Consider the following 20,437-nt stretch of genomic DNA (forward strand, 5'->3'; position numbering starts at 1 on the left):
GGGGCTGAAGGTCTCCCTGTGTCCCCCAAAGGAGTCTCCAGAGTGATTCCCATTGCCACCTCTACTTTCAAGAACCCAGAAATCAATGACAACCACTTCTCAGAACAGATAAGACTAGATGTCAAGAAGATGGACTTCAGATTCTATTGCACAAGTCTCACACAGAATGAAAAGCACAAGGTGCCAACAGAGCTATCTTCTTTCTCCACTCAAAGAAGGTGATTTGGGATTAAATCCCATACAGCTAATGACTGAAGCCCTGGGTGGGCTTCCCATGTTATGGAGAAAACACTATAGCACATATTCAGGAATTTAATATCTGAATGCTCCAATCTGGATTTTATCACCAGGAAGCAAAGAGAAATAAAAAGTTACTTAATCAAAATCAGACAGCTTATCCTTCTGCCCAAGGCCTGTGGCTAACTCTTCAGCACACACAGGACCAAGACAGCTTCCCCTGCAACATGCTTTTCTGACCAGTCTCAGCCTTCTCCATGAATTATCCAGTAACCATAAGAGGGAGAGCAGGTACAGTGTCCCCTTTATCTGTGGTGGATCTGTACTGAGGCCCCAGAAGATGGCTGAAACCACAGCTGGCACCATCCCCTATGTGACAGTTAATCTTGACCATACAATGATTGATATGTGTCTCAGGCTACTAAAGCACACCCCAGGGTGTCTATGAGGTTGTCTCCAGAGGTGATTAGATTCTGAAAGTTCTGACCTGATCCACGGTTTGATGGATACACTGATGGATTCAAATTTGGGAGGTGCTGTGGCTGCAGAAGATGGGGCCTGGCTGGAGGAAGTGGGTTGTTAGGGCTGTGTTTTTGAAGAGTATGTGTGGGCTCTGGCCCTGGTACTCTGGTACTCCTCTTGGCTTCCTGGCCATCATAATGTGAGCAGCTTTGCTCCTCCACACCCTTCAGCCATGATGATTCACCTCACCACAGTCCAGCACAAGGCAGCCAGCTGACCATGGATAGAACCCTCTGAAACCATGAGCTAGAATAAGCTTCCCTTCCTTTAAACTATTGGCTTTAGACATTTGTCATGGGGATGCAAACTCTACCACCTGCTGTAATTTAGTGCCTTTTTCATCTTTACGAACCACTCAGGCACCGTGGCCATAAATTCTGAAGTTTGAAGCATGACAGCAAACAAGCTGATTTCTTTTTTTACTTTCCATGATTGCAGACAGATGATTCATTCCCACCACACTCAGCTACGATCTTCCTTAGTAGGCCAGGAACTTTTCACCTTTGCACTGAATGCAAGCACTTAACAGCTGTTCCTTTGTGTATCTCAGTTGCCATCATCTCTACTCTTGTGTTTTGGGATCACTGTTAATGAAATGAGGGTCACTTGAGTACAAGCACTGTGATATTGCCATAGAACTGGTGACCGGGACAGCCAATGAATGACTAACAAGGGTAACATATACAGCATGGATACATTGGGCATGTCCTAGGAAAGATGGAACAAAAGGGCATAAGATTTACCATACTTATTAGTGTGAAGTTATAAATTATAAACACAGCATGAGGCTGAAGAGAGGCTAAATGAGTAAAAGCACTTGCTACTCTTCCAGAGGACCCAAGTCCAGTTCCCAGCACCCATACCAAGTAGCTCATAAAGTCCAACTTCAGGGGATCAATGTCCTCTTCTAGCCTATGTGGGTACCTCTTCATGTGGCACCCTCCCCTCCATACAAATAAAAATAAATATTTGAAAGGACAAAGAGTTTTTTGTTAATAAACAGCGTGATTTTTTTTCTGGGATTTTCATTTAATATTTTTGGATTGTGATTGAGCATAGCTAACTAAACCACAGAAAGCACAACCTTAGATAGGAAGAACAACTGAGGTTCCCAGCAATAAATATTCCGGGTGCATAAGAACTGTTGAAAAGGCATTAGCAATTCAGTGCAGGTATCAGAGCATGAAGCAAGGGTCACCCTGCTCTGCACAGGCACGGGGGTGATCATGGGATGTGGGAATAGCCAAAAGGCCCAAATGGTCTCCTGGACTCAGAGGGCTACAGATAAGGTCCCAATGAGTACCCGGGAGCTGAAGAGTTCATGAAGCCACTTTCAGCCTGAAGACAAGCTAGAGTCAGCTACAGGAAAGGAAATCCTCGGGTGCAGAGACCAAGAATTCTTGTATTTTACTTTGTCATTTGATCTCAGCTAGGAGAGAAAAGAAAGCATGCAGGGACAATAGAGGGAGAGCGGAGCAAGAATGAAAACAAGTGTGTCTCATATACACATGTGTGTGTAGGCATACATCTCAATCCTAACCTCCTTCTAGGTTGTACTGTCTTACAAAGCCATGCCTGTCCTGTGAGCCTCTGGGGAGGCCCCTCTGGGGAGGGACCAAGTAGTTTAGGTTGTTGCTGAAACACTGAGAAGTCCTAGATGTTGCCACACAGAAACTAATTCTGACTCCTAGCAATTCCATATATCCTTCTGTGGTGGCTAATCTTGACTGTCAACATGTCTGGATCTGTGTGCTTCTTAGTTTTTATTGTCAGTTTGAGGCAACCTAGAGTCAACTGGAAAGAAGAAATCTCGGGTGATGAACTGCTCAGGTCAGACTGACCCTAGCCTATGGCCAAGTCTTGATTGATGAATGATGTAGGAGGTCCCAGTCCATTGCAGGAAGGCCCTTCCCTAGGCAGGTGGATCTGGACTATGTAAGAAAACTAGCCAAGTGTGAGCCAGTGAGTGAGTCAGTAAGCAGTATTCTTCTGTAGTTTCTGCTTCAGCTCTTGCTGACATCCCTCGATGATGGATTGTGACCAGGGAGCTGTAAGCTAAAATAAACTTTCTCCTCCCGCAAGGTGCTTTTGATCAGAGTGCTTTATCATAGCAGCAGAAAGCAAACCAGAACACGTTCATAACCTGACCCCCCCTTAGTGTTTGTGAGTCCCCCTGTGATTGCTTCTCATGGCTGCCAGGGCAACTGGCCACTCTCTTTGAAATCACAACCAGTCTGATCTCCATAGGGAAGTCTTTTGTGTGAACTCTTTGCCACTGCTTTTAGGGTATCTCCAACTGTGGGTGCAATTCAACAAACATGCAGTCAGCAGGCATTTACCAATAAGCCAACAAGGTTACATTTTTTTTGCCTCCTATCTGCCAGTAAAATGAAGACTATATGGTGTCCCAGACATGAGGCTGCTTTGTAGATGCTCTGAGGCTGACCATGACGCCTATAAGAATATTGGAGACTTTCGGAACAGCTGCAGCATTTGAAGATCTGAGTCACACATGGGCCTGGTATGGAGCAAGTCAAGGCATGTTTGTGGTAGGAAGCTGTGGCAAAACAGTTCATACCTCATCTCACATTCACAGGATGCCCTGAACGCTATCAAGTTGCATTGCCAGTTCAAGAGCAGAAACAGCCAATTTGGAAACAAGAGGCAGAAAGCTATAGAATTCCTGAGAAGATAAGGTCTCCATGATTTATGTGCAGGTGTGCACACAAATGTACCCATAGGGGCATGCATCTATACACAGGGAGATTAATATGTGAGCTTGGGGTAGGCAGCTGTGCCTGCGTGGGTATGGGTATAAGTATTCATTTTGCACAAATATGCACATGTTGGTATGTATGCCTGTATGCTAATTCCTGTGCATGGATGCATGTGTTTGATGGCTGCATAGGCATAAATCTATATGTTGTGCCTTGGGGCACATGGTATGCATACTCTTGACTATGGCTCTGTCATCAATGAGCGTGGGAAGAGGCAGCAGAGGATTAAAAGTGTTCTCGAACCCTCTGGTTCCTTTCAAGGAAGATGAGCACTCAGAATAGGATGGGCTTTCTAAACTGAGGGGGACAGGTACGAGATCACAGGGACACCCTTACACTTGCCGACAGGTCTTCAAAGCCAAGAAGATCCAGTCGCTGTGCAGGTGCTGAGGTCTCAGATGCTGTAGTTTGTGTTGTTAGAGAATCCAGAAGAGCAGTGATTTGAAAGGGGAAGGACAAGGACATGGTGGAAGAGAAGGTGAGTCAGCCTGGTTGGTATCACATTGTCTCCATGCTTCACCTGCTACACAGGTAGCCAAGGGCTTCAGTAAGCAAATAAGGGCAGGTGCTGGCAAAGGACTGCTCAGGCTGGTGTGCACTGGCATGCCAAGTCCTTCTGGGCTGTACACATTGAAATCTTCATCACCAAGACAGCTAGGGTCTGCAGGGGGCTCTGCCATTCTGAATAAATGCCTACCCAAACAAGAGGGACAACATGAGCAACGCAGGGTAGCACAGAAAGAGACTCTGAGTGGCGGAGGATAGAAATGTCTGTTTCTCACACAGCAGCTGACACCAGGGTCCGTGTTTGTGCGTCACAGACTGTGGGATTCCATGGCAACAGCCGGGTGGGTAAATTGTTCAGGCTGGGCTGCTCTCTGCTATGGGAGATCCAAACTTGGTCCTGAGTACTGGCATCTCAGTCCTAACACCCACAAATAAATCTCCCTAGGCAAGAAGGGATTCTGTCATCTGCAGTGAAGTGCCAGGATTAGTATAAATTCAAGTCTGAAGGAAGCCACCACCAGTCTTGTATGATGACAAGCAGAAAAGCCTAAGAAAAACAAGTAAAAATCAAGCGCAATCTGCCACATGAGGTCATTATTGCTACACTCTTCAAGTACACCAGCTTTCCTAGGCATCTTTTGCTGTGGCTGAAGTGACGCAGCTGACAATGTTCTGTGCCAGCCTCATTCACTTGATGTGAATTAAAGCAACATTCCTGTCACCTTGACCTGGAGATCCTCAAGCTCCCAGACCAAGGCAAGCCCCTCTCCATCCACTCTGGAGCACTTTGCCCTGAGTATTCAATCCAAATTATACGCCCAATGCCCATATCCAGGAGACCCAGACCTGCCTTTTCTCTTTCCCAGCTTCTTAGGGGTCCTATATACATTTAGCTGCCTGCTTTAGCCACACACATTCCACTCCATGATCCCGTCCACTGTCAGGCACCCCAGCTTCAGCACCTTAAAATTTGCTGTCCCCACTGCCTGGGAGCTGTTCCTGGCTCCTGAATTAAATGCTTCCCCCCCCCCCACCATTCACACTACACTTCAGATACTGCCTCCTGGAAGACCTCCCTATATATCATCCTTTCAATAGCCATGACTCCCACCTCATTGCCCCCACCTATCGTTACAGGGACACATCATGACCTGAAGCAAGCTGCCCTGGTTGTCTGTTTGCTGTCTTCTGCTCAGAGAGGGCAAGCAAGGTCTGTCTTACTTATCACGATGTTCCGTGTGGGTTCACTGTGGAATGCTTCAGAACATTTGCAGCAGCAACATCATAGGGCAGTGGCCACCTTTTCTTGCTATTGTACAGGATTATCCTCTGAGCCAAACCGCAACCATCTTCATCAGATCATTAGGGCCTACTTGTTAAAGATCATTGCGGCTAGGTTTGTGGACATTCTTTCTGAGAACGGGTGTGGGGAGGATCACTGAACCCTTACCTGAGTAGTAAGCTACTCCTTGCCCCCTGCCAGCCAGTTGTGTGCAGTTCTACCCAAATTGTATGTGGCCTCAGGGACTCAGGGAGAGGCTAGAATATAAAAAAATGGGGAAGAATAAGGGAAGAGGGCTCAATCTATAATGGGAAAGTAATCATTCCTGCTTGGTAAAGACTTTCCAGTGTGGCCTTTCTTGGAGTGGGAGCCTCTAAGTAACCCATAATCTATGCTCTGTAAGTCAAATAAACTCATTGGTTCTCCAGAGTGAACTTGGGAGGAACTGTGCCTCAGTGTGTCCGTCTCAGTTTGTGACTTAGAGAGGGGAAATGGTGTTGTATATTGGTATGGGAGGTCCTTCTGTATATGTGTTGCTTTTGTTGGTTAATGAATAAAGAATCTGCCTTGGCCTATGATAGGGTAGAATATAGCTAGGTGCAGGGGTGGGGATGGGGGACTAAACTGAATGCTGGGAGAAAGAGATGCCATAAAGCTGCAAAAAAAAAAAAAAAGACACAAATCACTAGTGAGAACCTTACTGGTAGGCCACGAACCTCGTGGCAAAATGTAAAATAATAAAAATGGGTTAATTTAAGAGATAAGAGTAAGCTAAAAAATATTCATAAGCTAATAGGCCAAGCAGCTTTGAAATTAATACAGTTTCTGTGTGACTATTTTGGTTCTGGGCAGCCGGGAACAAACAAGTGGCCTCCATACAACAGCATATGATGCGCACATTTGTGGATACACCCATTTTCTGACCACAAAGACTATGTAGAGAATATCTTCATGTCTGACAGTCTAGTGACAGTCTAGTTCCTGTCTCTAACAATGGCCTCAGCTAGTGGGCTCAGAAGTACAGCTCGAATAGAGCAGCTGGATGTTCACACGCACCACCATGCTACATCCCCAAGAGTCTGAACTAAATCCATGACAGCAGCCCCACCAGGCCTGGCCATACGTAGACAACATCTAGGTCAGCACTGCCCAGTCATCATACAGAGATTAGACTCAATTCTAGAGATCCTGGATGGACCAGGTGTGCATTCTAACAAGCTTCCAGAAGAGGCCTCTGGCAGCCCATCCTCACACTGCCTTCTGGTTCCATCAGGGTCAGTACCATCAGGGTTACACACTCACTCAGCTCCTTGCACTGTGCTTCTGCCTTCCCCACTCCCCTCTCTGGTCCACTGATTACAGACCCAGCAGGAAACACAAACTTGTCCCCACCTTGCTGCTCTAGGCAACTATATTGTATATGGCTGAATGAGTGGGTTCGTGTCTGTACTTTTGCATAAATATGTGCAAGGAAGTTATTATGTGAATCCATGTGTGTGTCGTGTGTGTGCATAAATCCTGAGCTACACCGTATCTGCTACTCATTCCTTCTGTATCCTCACTTCATTCATGCTCTCCTGTTGCAGCCATAGTTTCAAATCTACAGTCTATCCTTATGCCAACATCCACCAACACACATCAGGAGGCTCTCACAGTTATCCTCTCCATTAGGTTCAGTGACTTGCCCCAGGCCACACAGCAGGCAAGGAAAAGAACAGGGACTATGTGCTTCCCAAGTCTCATATGGAAGCCTGTGACAGCAGCTGTAAGAAAAGGCAGAAACAATCGAGCAACAAAAAGATGTCAGCATTTGGGCTATTCCACATTTATCTTGTCTCTCCATTGCCACAGCTCCTCCCTGACATCGCAGCTGCAAGAACTGGTTTGCTCCTAAGGGACACCACAGGCTCAGGCCACAGATGGACATTAGTTATGCCATCTATTTCCTCATAGTAATAGAAAGGTGGCTTGCACAGCCACAGTGACTCTTGCCTTGCTTTTTCCCTAGGGGGAAGGCCCTATGGGGAAGAACAGTTCCCTACACCCTCAGGCCGTGACTCCAAACCCAGTCTTGTGGTGGGTGCTTCCTGTGAGATGACAGGCACAAGGAGGAATGGAAACCCATATCAGGGTGTGCTGAAGTGACTGAACTGGCAGGAAGAGTATGTGGCTTCTGTATCCTACCCTTTCTTGTGACATGGGGGACCTGGAGGTGGTAACTGCATATCTCATCACGAGTTAGACTCTGGTTTGTGGCTCAACCATCTATCTTGAGACACATGTGGTTATCGCAGAGCTTGGGCTGAGGACCTGTTCAGCAGAAGGTAACATGCTTAGAACATGCAAAGCCCTGAGTTCCATCCCTAACACCCCAGTATAAAGAGAAGGCTTTTGTTACCGAGCCAGTCTCTTCTCACTGGCTGTGGCTCCTCACTGGCTGCAACCTCACTGTGTGGGACAGTCATATGAGACTGAAAGCAGGGCCAGTTCCTCCTCACTGCCTAGGCTGTATGTTGGACACAGCCTGCCCCTACCACCACCCGGAGCCTGACCAGTGTTCCGTTTCAGGCAGGGAAGGTCATTAATTCTGAGCAGAGCTCATACTGGTGCCTGAAAAAAAATGCCTTAGGTAAAAGAAGTTTCTGGAACTCAAAACCTCACTGATAATCCTGCCACTGGTAGTCAGTGACTGGAGGACACTCTCAGTGATTCATACGCCAAACAAGGCCCTGTGGGTGAGGCCTCTGCCTGAAGACAGGATGTATGGACTGAATTCTCATCTGTCCTGCCTTTCTGAAAATCAGCTGTCTTCACAAGTTTGTCTTTCTCATTAAGCAGGTTCCAGAGACAGCTAAAGAGAAGACTTAAGATCATTCCTGAGTTCCTGTTCTGTCTTTAGCCCTGATCGCCACCAATGTCTTTTATTCTGATATTTGACAGAGAGAAACCATGTAGGCAGTCACTAGGGACAGAATCCTCAGTCACTGTGTGACAGGCATAGCCACCCCTGAGGGACACACTGCATGGTGCCCTTCACCCAGATACCAAACATGGCTTGGTTTTAAGGCAGAGGTTCTCAACCTTTGGGCTGTGATTCCTTTAGGGGTCAAACAACTCTTTCACAGGGGTCACATGTCAAATATCCAGCATAATATCAGATATTTACATGACAATTCACAACAGTAGCAAAATTACAGTTATGACGTATCAACTAAACAATTGTGGTTGGGGGTCACCACAATGCGAAGCACTGTATTAAAGGATCATAGCATTAGGAGGGCGAGAATCACTGTTCTAGAGCCAGGGTGACAGTCCTCTCCAAGGGAGTTCTAATTCCCACAGTCCTGAAGTCTCTTCTTCTTCCATATTGCAAGAAGGGAAAAGTGCAGTCATCTCTCTCAGCCTTTTGCATTCAAAGGTGTATGTCTGACGAGAGACAGAGAGGTGCTCAGTGGTAGGGCTTGCTTAAAGTCACAGCAGGGAGTGGAGGCAAGATCAAGGGACATAAAACCTAACAGGCACTGCCACAGCAGTCCCTAGCAGAGGCACAGCTAACGGCTCTGTGCTTAGTCTGTCCTCACACCAGCCTCCCAGGAAACAGAAAGCTGTGTGGTCACCAGGCTGGTTCTGCTTTGAAAGTGACCTTTGTCACATCTGTGGGTTTGGGGTTACAAGGTCTGGTTCTTCACCAGACCACGAATGCTGCGGTCATTCAGGCTCCCAGTTCCTTCCATGAGCATATATTCATGGACTCAGACTCTGTCCTGTCACACTCCCCACCTGTCCCCAGTGAGTTCCTGGAGTCAACACAAGTTGAGGCACCAGACCCTCTCCAGCAAATCTTTCTGTCTCTTCTTCTACATCGTCATCTTGGTTGGGTAGAGCCTTCCCTCCTGGTGTTTATCACATAACACTGGACATCAGCTGGGCTGCTGGCCTCTAGAGTCCAGCAGAGTACTGACTTCCCCAGGGGTTCTGGGTGCTTAAAAAAACTTTACTGAGTCAGTGGAACTGAGGAAGAATAGGCTCGTCCAGGTCACATGAGCCCTAATGGTGAGGGCAGTCCTGCTGTGAAGGCTGAGGTGGCCAGTTTGAGACCCTGTTAGAAGCCAGTGTGACTTGAAGAAAGGACTACAGCCCTTGTACTTCTCCTGCCTCATCTTCTCCTGGGTTGACTTTGTTAGATGGCTTTATGACGCCTTAGTTCAGTTTCAGAGGGTTCAGCCCTGCTTCCTAAGCTCTGCTATTTTGGCCTGTGGCAGCTCAGCACACTGCAGTGGAAACACACGGCAAAAAAAGCATCCTATAGAGGCCAGGAACTAAGGGCACACCATAGAAACCCCACTTCCTTCCACTAGGCTCCATCTCTTAAAGATTCAACTACCTTCCATTAGTGTCACAAGCTAGGAACCAAGCTTATAACACATAGGCTTTTGAGGGGTACATGCAAGTTCCAAGCCATAAGAGCTGCCTTAAAAGTTCCCTGTGTAAAGCTCCTGGAAGGGCCCTGGGTCTCGGGATTAGGGTACAGTCTAAGAGGCTCTTGGAGGAACCACAAGTAGTCACTGCCACCAGGAGGATAGGAACATACTAAACTATATCCAGTTTTCCAGAAGCTTGGTCTGAGCTCCAGGTATAACAACTAGCCTGAGCCAGTCCTACACACCTCAGCATAGAGTAGGTAGAACCCTTCATACAAAAGTCATTTCTTCCTTCCCTCCTTCCTTCTTTCCCTCTCTCCCTCCTTCCTTCCTACCTTAGGTAAACTTTCTGAAGACGGTGGGCTCTCGTCATCCAGCTAGTTGTAGTAAAGGGTAAATCAAGGGCTGGGGGACAGGTACCATAGTGGCCAGGAGGTACCAGAGCAGGGCTGGCACACAGGGGAGTCTGTTCACCAGTTATCAAATTAAGGAAAGGGGTGAGAACGGCCATGCTGTATATGCCAACCTGGATCAAAGAAAGTTGGGAAAGAAAGGTATGGGGGACTTGGTGTGCACAAGCAACAGGAAGTCGAAGCAGGTTCCTGAGCAAGGATGACATGGTAAAAGCAGTTCTCTGAAGGATAATATCCGCTACCTAGAGTGAACGAAAGTATAGCCAAAGAGTAGAACAAAGCTGTGGTGATAGACCTCTGACTCAAAGCTGCTTATGTCCCCAAAGTGTCTAAGCCACTTGCCTCATTTCCCCTACACAGGGTCACTCTGAGAGAGGACTGCCACTGTCCCCTTTGTGTAGGTGAAATAAAAGGTGCTTGAAGTAGCATGGCCAGGAGGTGGTGTCACAGGACCCCAAACCCAGTCAGTCTGCTCAGAGCAGATGATACTATAGAGGACATGTCAGTGACATTATGTCCCCTGTGCACACTAATTTGAGAGCAAGGCCCTTCCTCGAGCTTGCAGGCAAAGCCTGGGAAGAACCCCTGCATCTGAGTTCTTGCAGTACGTGACTTCACATGATGTCTCTGAAAGACTCAGTGTCTGCAAACGGCCTGCCCTGGGGCCTCTCTCTAGCTCTTTACTTTGCTTTTAGTTCTTCAAGGTGTCACTGGTATTAAGAAACCTTGGAAAACTTCCAAGGCCCTTCCCTTTCAGTCCTGGATCAGTCAGTCACCTTGAAACCCAACTCAATGCTCCCTTGAGATGGCCACATGGTTGACAGTGTTTAGTGTGCCGTGACCACACTGAGTGGCCCAGCCTATGTCCCCTCCACAGGCTGGACAAGCCCTTGCTTAGAAGCAGACCTACCTGAGCTCAGCCCCTCACCACCACAGGGCACCAGCAATTGTTAATGTCCCAGAGGGAGGCACCCCAGGGCCTGACTCAGCTCTAAAACCTGCCACTGAGACCTGGCTTAGAGTAGTAGCCTTATCCTGCTTGACAGAGGGGCCTTGGGCTCCTGGGAAAGATGGCTCCTGAAAGGGTAAATTTGTCTTGTCTCTGACAACAGAGGGCCTTGGAAAACTCCAGAAGTCTTGTTCAGGGACAGGTCCTAGGGTTAGACCCCACTATGAGGCTCCCTGACCACTCAAAGATTTTCTTGGTCATTGGGGTCTAAATAGGTCTGGACTTTGAGTGGGTCCTATTACTTGGAACCTTGGTTTCTACAATTATCACCCTTGATGTTGGTATAGGCCAATGCTTTTTTTTTTATTGCTTTATAAATAATACCATTCAAAATTTCCACTTCCTCCCCTCCTCCCATTTCCCTCCTCCTCCCCTACTCACCCTGCCCCCTCCCCCTCCAGTCCTAAGAGAGGGCAGGGTACCCTGCCCTGTGGGAAGTCCAAGGCCCTCCCCCCTCCATCCAAATAGAACAGGTTCCCGAAAAGCCAGTACATGCAGTAGAGACAAATCCCAGTGCCATTATCATTGGCTTCTCAGTCTGCCCAATTGTCAGCCATATTCAGAGGGTCCAGTTTGATCCCATGCTCATTTAGTCCCAGTCCAGTTGTAGGCAGATGCTTCTTAGTGTGATCTGGGAAACAGCAACAGTAGCATCACCTGGGGAAACTCACAAAAATGTTGACTTTCCAGCTCCACAGCCCTCCTAATGTAGAACTTTGGGCAGCTGCTATGCTAATACATAAGGATCTTTCTGGGTGCAAATGAAGTATGGCAGCCCTAGAACACAGGATCTCAGACCAAATATCCTGTGGGTCCTCAGAGGAAGCTGCCTCTTCTCAGTGTCTATAGACGAACGAGGACAGGGACATGTCTATTGGTACAGACGCTTAGTTGGATGGTCACCTACATGGCTCTCCAAATACTTTGCACCTCACCTGCTGGATGTCTAGGAAGGGTAGAGGGGATGGTACACACTATGTGTCTAAGCACATACCTAAGTGCCCATGACCCTGGGCCCTTACTGCCAGTGTGCTATGTGTGATGTGTGCAGGAGACACCAGGCTTCTCCCATCTCCAGACCCAAAGTCCATACTCCCAGTGGGCCCTGGGCATTCTGGACTCGTTAGTACCCGCACCTGAATCTAACTTTTGTATACACTGCTCTGAGAGCCAGGTGAGGGACCAAGATGTGTACCAACACACTGTGGTTGGACAGTGTGGTGTCCTGGGGGGCTCACTGGAAGGCTTTGTCCTATGGGCCAGTCAGAGGCTAGTGTTATCACCATAAGCTAACATCACCTTCCCTGCACAGCCACACAGTCAGCCCTCACACAGTCTACTGTCCCACGACCCCTCTAATAACTGTACTGTCTCCCATAGCTGCTCTGCACTCACAGGTGATGACTTCTTCTGGCTCTCTTTTCCTTAGCAACCTCATGGCTGCCCCTCATGTACTTGTAACCTAAACAGGACCTGGGTTTATCTATGACCCCCCTCGACCTTACCTTGGGCTGCCTACCTCCCTTAAATTCTGGGCCACTCTTGTCTCAAGGCCCTTTGCTCTTTCCATTCCTTCCTCCTGAATCCTTCCCGACCACATCCACAGGATGTCTTTATGTCTTCAGGTTTCCAGTGACCCTTCTCAGCAAGAGAAATACACCTGAGTTGGGGGAAAGCCCCTTCTCATGCTCAAACTTCCTACCCCTTCCCTCACTACCCAATGTGATCTCTACTTGAACATGCAATTGTTCTCAGCTACCCATAGGCCTCAGGAGCTGCCCACAATAACCAATGGCTTTACATTATGGCCTGACTACTTTAGCAGCTGGGCGACTCTACATAAGTTACTTAACCTCTCTGTACCTCCATTTCTTCATTTGTAAAACGCACCCTTACTTCATTAGATGAGTACAAGCTGCCTGAATATAGCATGTGTCCAATCAGCTATTATTAGCATCATTATGTGCCATGGGCCAAGGGCTCCTGGGCAGCAGCCCAGCGCTTGGGCTCTAGTCCAACCCCCATCCAGTATGACCTTGGGCAAGTCTTTTTCCTTAAATGTGCCCTCCAGCTGCAGAATCTGGTTGTTCTCAGGAAGGCTCTGAGACCAGAGTAGATTAAAGCCTGCTCACAAAAATCTCCACCATTCCTCCTAAAAGGAGGGGCTAAGACCTTCTCCAGGCTACTGGCTCACTGTGTGCGTCTGTCCATTTGTGCTCTCTAACACGATTCTGTAAGCTGGATGGCTTACAAACGAGGGCAACTCTCTGTACCCAGTTCTGAAAGCTGCAAGGCTGAATCAAGTGGTCAGCAGATCCAATGTGTGTCAAAAGCCTGCTTTCTGGTTCACAGATGGAGGTGGTGCCTTCTACCTCAGCCCTTGCATGCCCAAAGGCACCAGGGCTCTCTGTGATGGTTTCTTTTACAAAGATACTAGTCCACACATCAGAGCTCTGTCCCAGCCCCTGCCCCGTTCCCTGCATCCAAGCCTCCCAATACTTTGCTTTGAAATTAAGATTTCTACATTGACCTTGGGGCTAGATACAATGTTCGGCCCACAGTTCTGTTCATTGCCAATGAACAGGAGGAGGCACATGTCAGGTCACCACAGTCACTGATGGGCAGCCCTGCTCTCTGAGATTGCTCACCATGGAACCATTCACGTAGCCGTTAGCCAACTCCAGCACTGACTCCACAGTTCCCACCAGGAAGTCCACATGCCACAGTTCCCCCATACGAATTTATCCCTCAGTCTCAAGCCTCAAAACAGACTTCTGCTCTACCCCTCCAGTTCCCTGTCTGCCGCATCTCCACCACAGCCAAGAAGACCAGGCTGGAAACACATTGCCATTCTAGCTTTCTCTAGATCTTTGCTTTCTCATGTCCCCACTGAGATGTACCTGGCTTCTGTGAGGGCATACCTGGGTCCCACCTCTCTACACTGTAGGATGGCCCTGGACATTGCCAGAGTTTACTCTCCTAGAACATTCTCCACTCTTCTGGAAGGCAGCTAGTGCCTGCTGCTCTTTCAAGCCTCCACTCATAAAATGCCTCCTCAGAGAGCTTCCTGTGACCTCCTGACCTCTTATCACCTGGGTGTCAAAAGCTCTCCAGAGATGAGTTGGACCAAATGACATATGGAGGCACCTCACTGAACACTATTATGAAAGCACAAAGAATGATAATGGATGAAAGAACAACTTGATGATGTCCACTACCAGAGAGATTATTACCTGTGTGAGACAGCCACCTTCTGGGATAAGACGTAAGTAGTTACAGTCCGTTTTCAGTATGAAGTATGCTTAGCGTTCTTCATCAGTGACAGAGAGCAGGAGGGGCTAGGCCCATCTCTCCCTTAACAGGCAGCTGCTTGTCTCAGAACTCTGAGAGCTGGAGAGTTATAGGCAGTCTGATCAGAAAAGGAAACTCTTTCAAGTACTGGGATACTCATTAGATAAGGCTGTCTCCTAAACCAATAAGATGGGGAGTTTGAGCAAGTCTGGGCCTATGGGAGAAGAGGACAGGAATTGCTCACAATCAGGGTATACCAGCTATTTTTGTTTCTTTTTAAGTTGCATCCTTTCTGCAGATGTTTATTAAAAACTGTTTCATTTTCACTGATCTCTTGAGTTTTTTTTTAATTTTATTTCCAAGAATGTTTGTTACATCCTACGACAAAGGCTGTAATCCTACAATCAGTAGGGACTCTATGTGGGGAAATGTACCCCGAGAGGAAGAGGTTACCTGAGAGCTCAGGAAAACAGAGGTGTCTTAGAGCAAACGTTCTATGTCCGAGTATCCTAGCTGCTGGGTAGCATACTGGCCTACCCACAATCCATTCTCCAAGGAGAGACATCTGCAACTTCTGATGGGATTCCTCTTCAATGCCATCTCTCTGTCTGCTTCTCAGGGTATGTTTCCCTCTATTCCTTTTCAGGGCAGATCTGCAGCAGGGCTCCTGCCCCAAGGTTACCGGTAGCAGCCTCTTGTTGGTATCCTGCAGAGGAGTCAGAGGGCAATGGGCTCTCCCACCATTACTCAGTTCTGCCTTGCATATCTCCTGGGCTGTTCCACACTGCTTAGCAGGTCTCGTCTCACTCCTGGCAGAGGGCTGTGCTTTGTCCCTGGCTGCCCCACAGCCACAGAGGATGGCCACAACTCCTCTAAGGTTCCCGCAGCTGCTTTAACCAGAAGCCCATCCCTGAGCACCAGGCAGCCACTAGGGGTCCTCCCCCAAGTATGGAGAGTGGCACCCCAGACAAAACTGTTTCTGGGGGCTAAGTTCACACAGGCAATGCATTTCTGGGAACTGGGACTTATTTGGGGAGGTTTTATTTTTTCCACAAGATTATTCCAATTTTGTCCTTAATGTGTCTTTAAGCAGCTGCCTATGCTCATGAATCATTCACCAGGGAGCAAGCTCATCCTCTATTCTCCACCCTTCCTTGCTCCTTGATGGGAATGAAAGTAGCACTGAACTAGCCCCTGGCCAGGAGCTTTCAGAGGTGTGAGCTGCTCCGGGCTCAATGGAGTCCCTGACAGGCTGTACAGTGGGCAAAGGGAGGCTTGCTCAGCTCCAAGGATGGGCCTCCTCCAGTTAGTGACCTAGCCCACATCTAAGCCACATCTTCCAGACACCAAATGTTCATGTACCCTAGCTGTCAAAGTCGATCCCATAGCCCAGGATCACAATATCTAGGCTAGAGAGCTTCACATTTTGGGGACGGAGCCTGGCCCCTGGGTATGCGTGAGGTGCTTTGAAGAGAAGCAAGAACTGTTAGAATGACAGGTGTAGGCCAAGAAAGATGGATAGAGGCCAGTCGTGTTCAACACATCAGAGACCTGGATGGAGCCTTACTCGTAAGGGAGATCTTATCCTGGAAATCCAATCTCAGCTCTGTGAGCAAATACATCAGGACACCCTCCCTACCTGGACAGGCACACTTTCCTTTGCTCTGCTTTCCCATAGTCACCTCCTTGAACCTTCTGTCTACCTGTCCCATCTCAGAACCCCCTCCCTGTTGTCCTGATGCTTCTGGCAGATCTCATACTGGACACATTCCTTATCAGGGCCTCTGAACCTGCTGGCTACTCTGCCAGGCTTTTGTGCATCTCCCTCTTTCCCTTCCTTCCATCTAGATCTGAGCCAAAGCTGTCCTTCCATTTCAACAACTCCACTCCCAGACACTCCATGCCAAAGGATATTTCACACTCAGAGCTTTCACTTCTGCAAATCTCCCTTAATTGTACTCAGCACGTCCTGTAATCCTGTTCTGTCCAGTAACATAAGCATCATCTTCCATGGCATGCTGACATCCAGAGGGCAGGGCCAGCCAACTCCTTCTTCACTGGCCCTGGTACCAGGCCTATATCAGGATGCAAGCCCTGTAAATACCCCCAAAGTTTGAGTGTGGAAGAGATCTTTTCATAGCCATGAACCGTGGTGAAGGAAGGCTCAGTAGAATATCTGTACACAGACGATCATTACCAGAGATGAAAATCTGACAAAAAGTGGTATTTACAGCAGCTGAAAATACCCAACACCTGGAAAGGAGTCATGCTGGCGGGAAGAGGCTGGGAAAGTGGGCTCTTCGGCATTTCCGTAACTTGCCTACTTTGCAGTTACTTTAAAAGCTGAATCTCCAGCTAGGATTGAGTGTCCTCCCGCTCCTAAAGGATCCCCTATCCTCAGCCCAAACTAACAGCCCCAGTATGATGCAGAAGTGTGTATGGAAATCTAGGCAGGCCACTCTGATGGAGCATGAGTCACTATGGAAGGCCCCACAGAGTGAGACTGGCCTGACGCAGGTGACTCCCACTGCCTAACGTCCAGCATACCAGCTTTGCCTGCAGGAGATCTGTCAGGATGTAAAGTTCAACTGAGATGGAGCCTATCTGAAACTGCAAATCCCAAACCACAAACCCTAGAGGAGACATCCAACAGGCAAGGAGATCCCAAACCCCCAACTGACTGAGAAGGATAAGCACTTCACCACAAAGATCCTCCGCCAAATAGCCAGGGACCCACATTCCCCTTCACATCTAAACATGTAGGTGGAAGAATATGCCTGCTGAATTCAATCCACCCATGATTCACCCATTCACTCATTTGCTCATCTGTCCCTCCCTCTTCCCACCATTATCCATATATCCACACATCCACTCACTCAGGTACATATCTCTCTGCCCTTCCCCTCACTTATCCACCTGTTAGTCTCTCCATCCCGATCACACAGGACCCAAAACAATCAGCTTGTAAAGAGTAAGGGTTTATTTGACTCCTTGTTTGGAGGACTCCACTGCAAGGATGGGCAGAATCACTGCCTCTGAGCCTGAGCACATCATGGTGGAAGCCAGGAAACAAAAGAGAAGAGAAGTGTAGTGCGATCTTTCCTCAGGACACATGGCGCAGAGTCTACACATCGCACATTAGGAAGAGATGACAGATCAAAGTCAAGGGACACAATGTCTGTGTTCCAGATACTGGGAACAGATGACAGATCAAAGTAACACTTTTTACCACAGTTCAACTTAGCAAACCCTTGATTTCACTGGGGTTAATTACAGGAGCAGGAATAACTTAATGCAGCTACATCACCAAAAGGCCCACCTCAACACAGGTGAATGCACGGAAGCTGCATCCCTGGAGCTCTCTACATGCAGGCATGCATCTCCACAAGTCTGAGACTCTCCTCAAGACACTCTCAGCAGCAGTTTGCTGTGCTCTGGCCTTAGGGTGGAGACCTCACGAATCGTGTGAGTTGTAGCTTTCCAAAACACAGAAAACTGTTTACTTTTTAAATCTTGGGGGCCCCCCTCAAGGATGGGATGTTTTGACATGGAAGAAATTGCTACACAAGAAGAAACCAGAGTCTCACAGGCAACTTCAGTGACACACTTCCAATGTCTTAAGTACCTCTTACAAGGCTTCGCCTCTTAAAGGTTCTACTACATGCATAAATAGCACCACCCTGGGGACCCACTTTAGTGCATAAGCCTATGTATGGTAGACATTCAAGTTCCCAGCCACCCACGAAGGCTTCCCAGCTGAAGGCCTCCAAGGCAGGGCACTGGCTGCCTCAGTCCACTGAAGCCATCGCAACAGGTCAGTCTGCAGAGCTTGAAAACAAGGTACTGGCCTGCCCTGTCCCCCATTTCAATGACTCTCTTTGCCTAGGAACAAATCCACACTTCTCTGTACCTTTCTCTTCAGTGCTTTTGTGCAATCCACAACTGGAACCGCTTCCCTTCCCTCCATGCCTGCCTGGGATATCTCCCAGCAGCTACCCTCTGGCTCCTGACCATTCCCCACTGCCTTGCTTCCAGCTGAATGTGCACATGGAGCTGAACCCCTCCTCTACTCCTGAAGACACTAAGTAACCGTAGCCAGCTCTTGGAGCCTGGCACCTCTAGAGATAGATAATGTTAGAATTCAGCTGCAACCTCTCTTCTTCTTTCACAGACACCTATTGGGACCCTACAGAGGCATTGCCTGTGAGTGCCTGGCTAACACACATGCTGGTGTCAGGGTCTCTCATCAGAGAACTGAGTTAACATTGATACTGGTTCTCTTCAGAGTCCCCACCATGCTGTTGCCTCTGTGTGTTTACCTATGACACTAATAACTCTTCCAATGAACTCCTTATTTCTCAGGTATCCATCTCAGTATATCTTGAACCCCACCCCCACATCCAAATCCTATCAAGGCTCAATGTGAGCACAGTGAAAGGAGCAGGTGACAGTGGTAGTGTGTCAGTTGTAGTTTAAGAGTTCATTTATCGATGCCTTTCATCTTGGCAACAAAATCTTTCCAGCAAAAGCACTACCATTTGTCTCACTCCATAAGTGTGGAAACAGGCCCAGAAAGGTTGTGTGATTGCCCACAGTCACAGAAGACTTAGATGACAAAGCAAGCTTTGAACCTGTCTCAAGCATTGATTGGGCTTCAAAGTACATGCTCCAAACTGTCATGCCCTTTGGGAAAATGGTCAGTCATCCCAGTAAGTCGGAGCAGACTTGGACTTAGTTTATGGACTTAGTTAAAGAGGCGGTCTCTTTCTACTGCAAGCCTGTAGCCACTGGAGCTGCTGAGGAGACAGGCTCTGGAGGATGGAGGTGAAGAATAACAGAACCATCTGGAAGGAGCTGAAGATACTCTACAGAGACACTTGTGTCCCTCCCCTCCAGCTAACAGACTCTTCAGACAATGGGCCTCAGGAATTAGATTTCCCCCAGAAGTCACCCTAGAGCAACACTGCAAGTCTGAGATGGACTTTGTCTCCAGGACAATGTAGACAACTTGTCAGACCAACTTGCAGGAGACTGGAGCCCAGTGATGGGTCAGCAATGGGTGAATCCACACCTTGACCGGGGTTTCTTGACCATCTTGGCCCTCTGCTTAAAACTAAACCTCATGTCAGGTCCCTGAAGATGGACTTGGGAGGAAGGTGGTTATTGGATCTCTTTGTCACATGTCCCAGTATAGTCACATTTAGGAAACCCATTTTCTATCCTTTTCACTGTGTCTTGTTTGTCCTATGGAGAATGAGTGGCCCGACTCATTTTTTTGAGTTCCCAAGCTTTGGTTCTGCCCCTAACAGCCCTGCTAACAGAAGGAAAGGCAAGTCAAGTGTTGTCTCTCTTACTTGCCAGACAAACAGGGTTCCCTGGCTCTTGATCAAGTGTATTCAATCTTGAATCTGAGTGTTTGGACCCAGGGCTGACACTGGGTCCATCCTCACCTTCCAGTTGCAATGTCCTTCTTGACCCAGATACTTTAGAAACTCGGTGTTTTGGGGGATAGAAAAGCAAACTGAAAGCTGTGTTTCTGCTGGAACACCTTTATGCTTTTGGCCATGCAAATGCTAAGACCACACTTACAGGGGTTGTTCCCCCTGAGAGGCCGGGTCCTGGCTGCCTATGTGCTGGCTGAGTAACCATCACTCCCAGGCTACCTATTCTAGAACACAGAAAGCCCTCCCTTCACTTTATGCTCACACTGGCCTCTAATGTGGAGAGTCAGCCTGTCAGCCAAGTGAAGAAGAGGGTGGGCAAGTGGAGCAGGGATAAGTGCTTCCATGACTTCTTCTGTGATCTCCCACTAATGACCTCCCACTGATGACTCTCGTATTCCAACTGATGACCCACACACCCTTCCACGATCTCCTATTGATGCCCTACACACCCTCCGTGGCCTTCCACTAATGACACACATATATCCTCCATGATTTCCCATTGATGGCACATACACCCCTCTGTGACTTCCCACA

General features: G+C 48.1%; 1 protein-coding gene across 4 annotated transcripts in view; it reads right to left on the reverse strand.

Moving 5' to 3' along the window:
* Iqsec1 (IQ motif and Sec7 domain ArfGEF 1) overlaps positions 1-20,437 on the reverse strand; it is a 336,298-nt gene that overhangs the window by 220,962 nt on the left and 94,899 nt on the right. The window lies entirely within an intron of this gene.

Source organism: Alexandromys fortis, unplaced genomic scaffold, assembly GCF_014885135.2.
Source record: "Alexandromys fortis isolate MF-2015 unplaced genomic scaffold, M_Fortis_MF-2015_v1.1 scaffold_111, whole genome shotgun sequence".
In the NCBI taxonomy this organism is placed as follows: domain Eukaryota; kingdom Metazoa; phylum Chordata; class Mammalia; order Rodentia; family Cricetidae; genus Alexandromys; species Alexandromys fortis.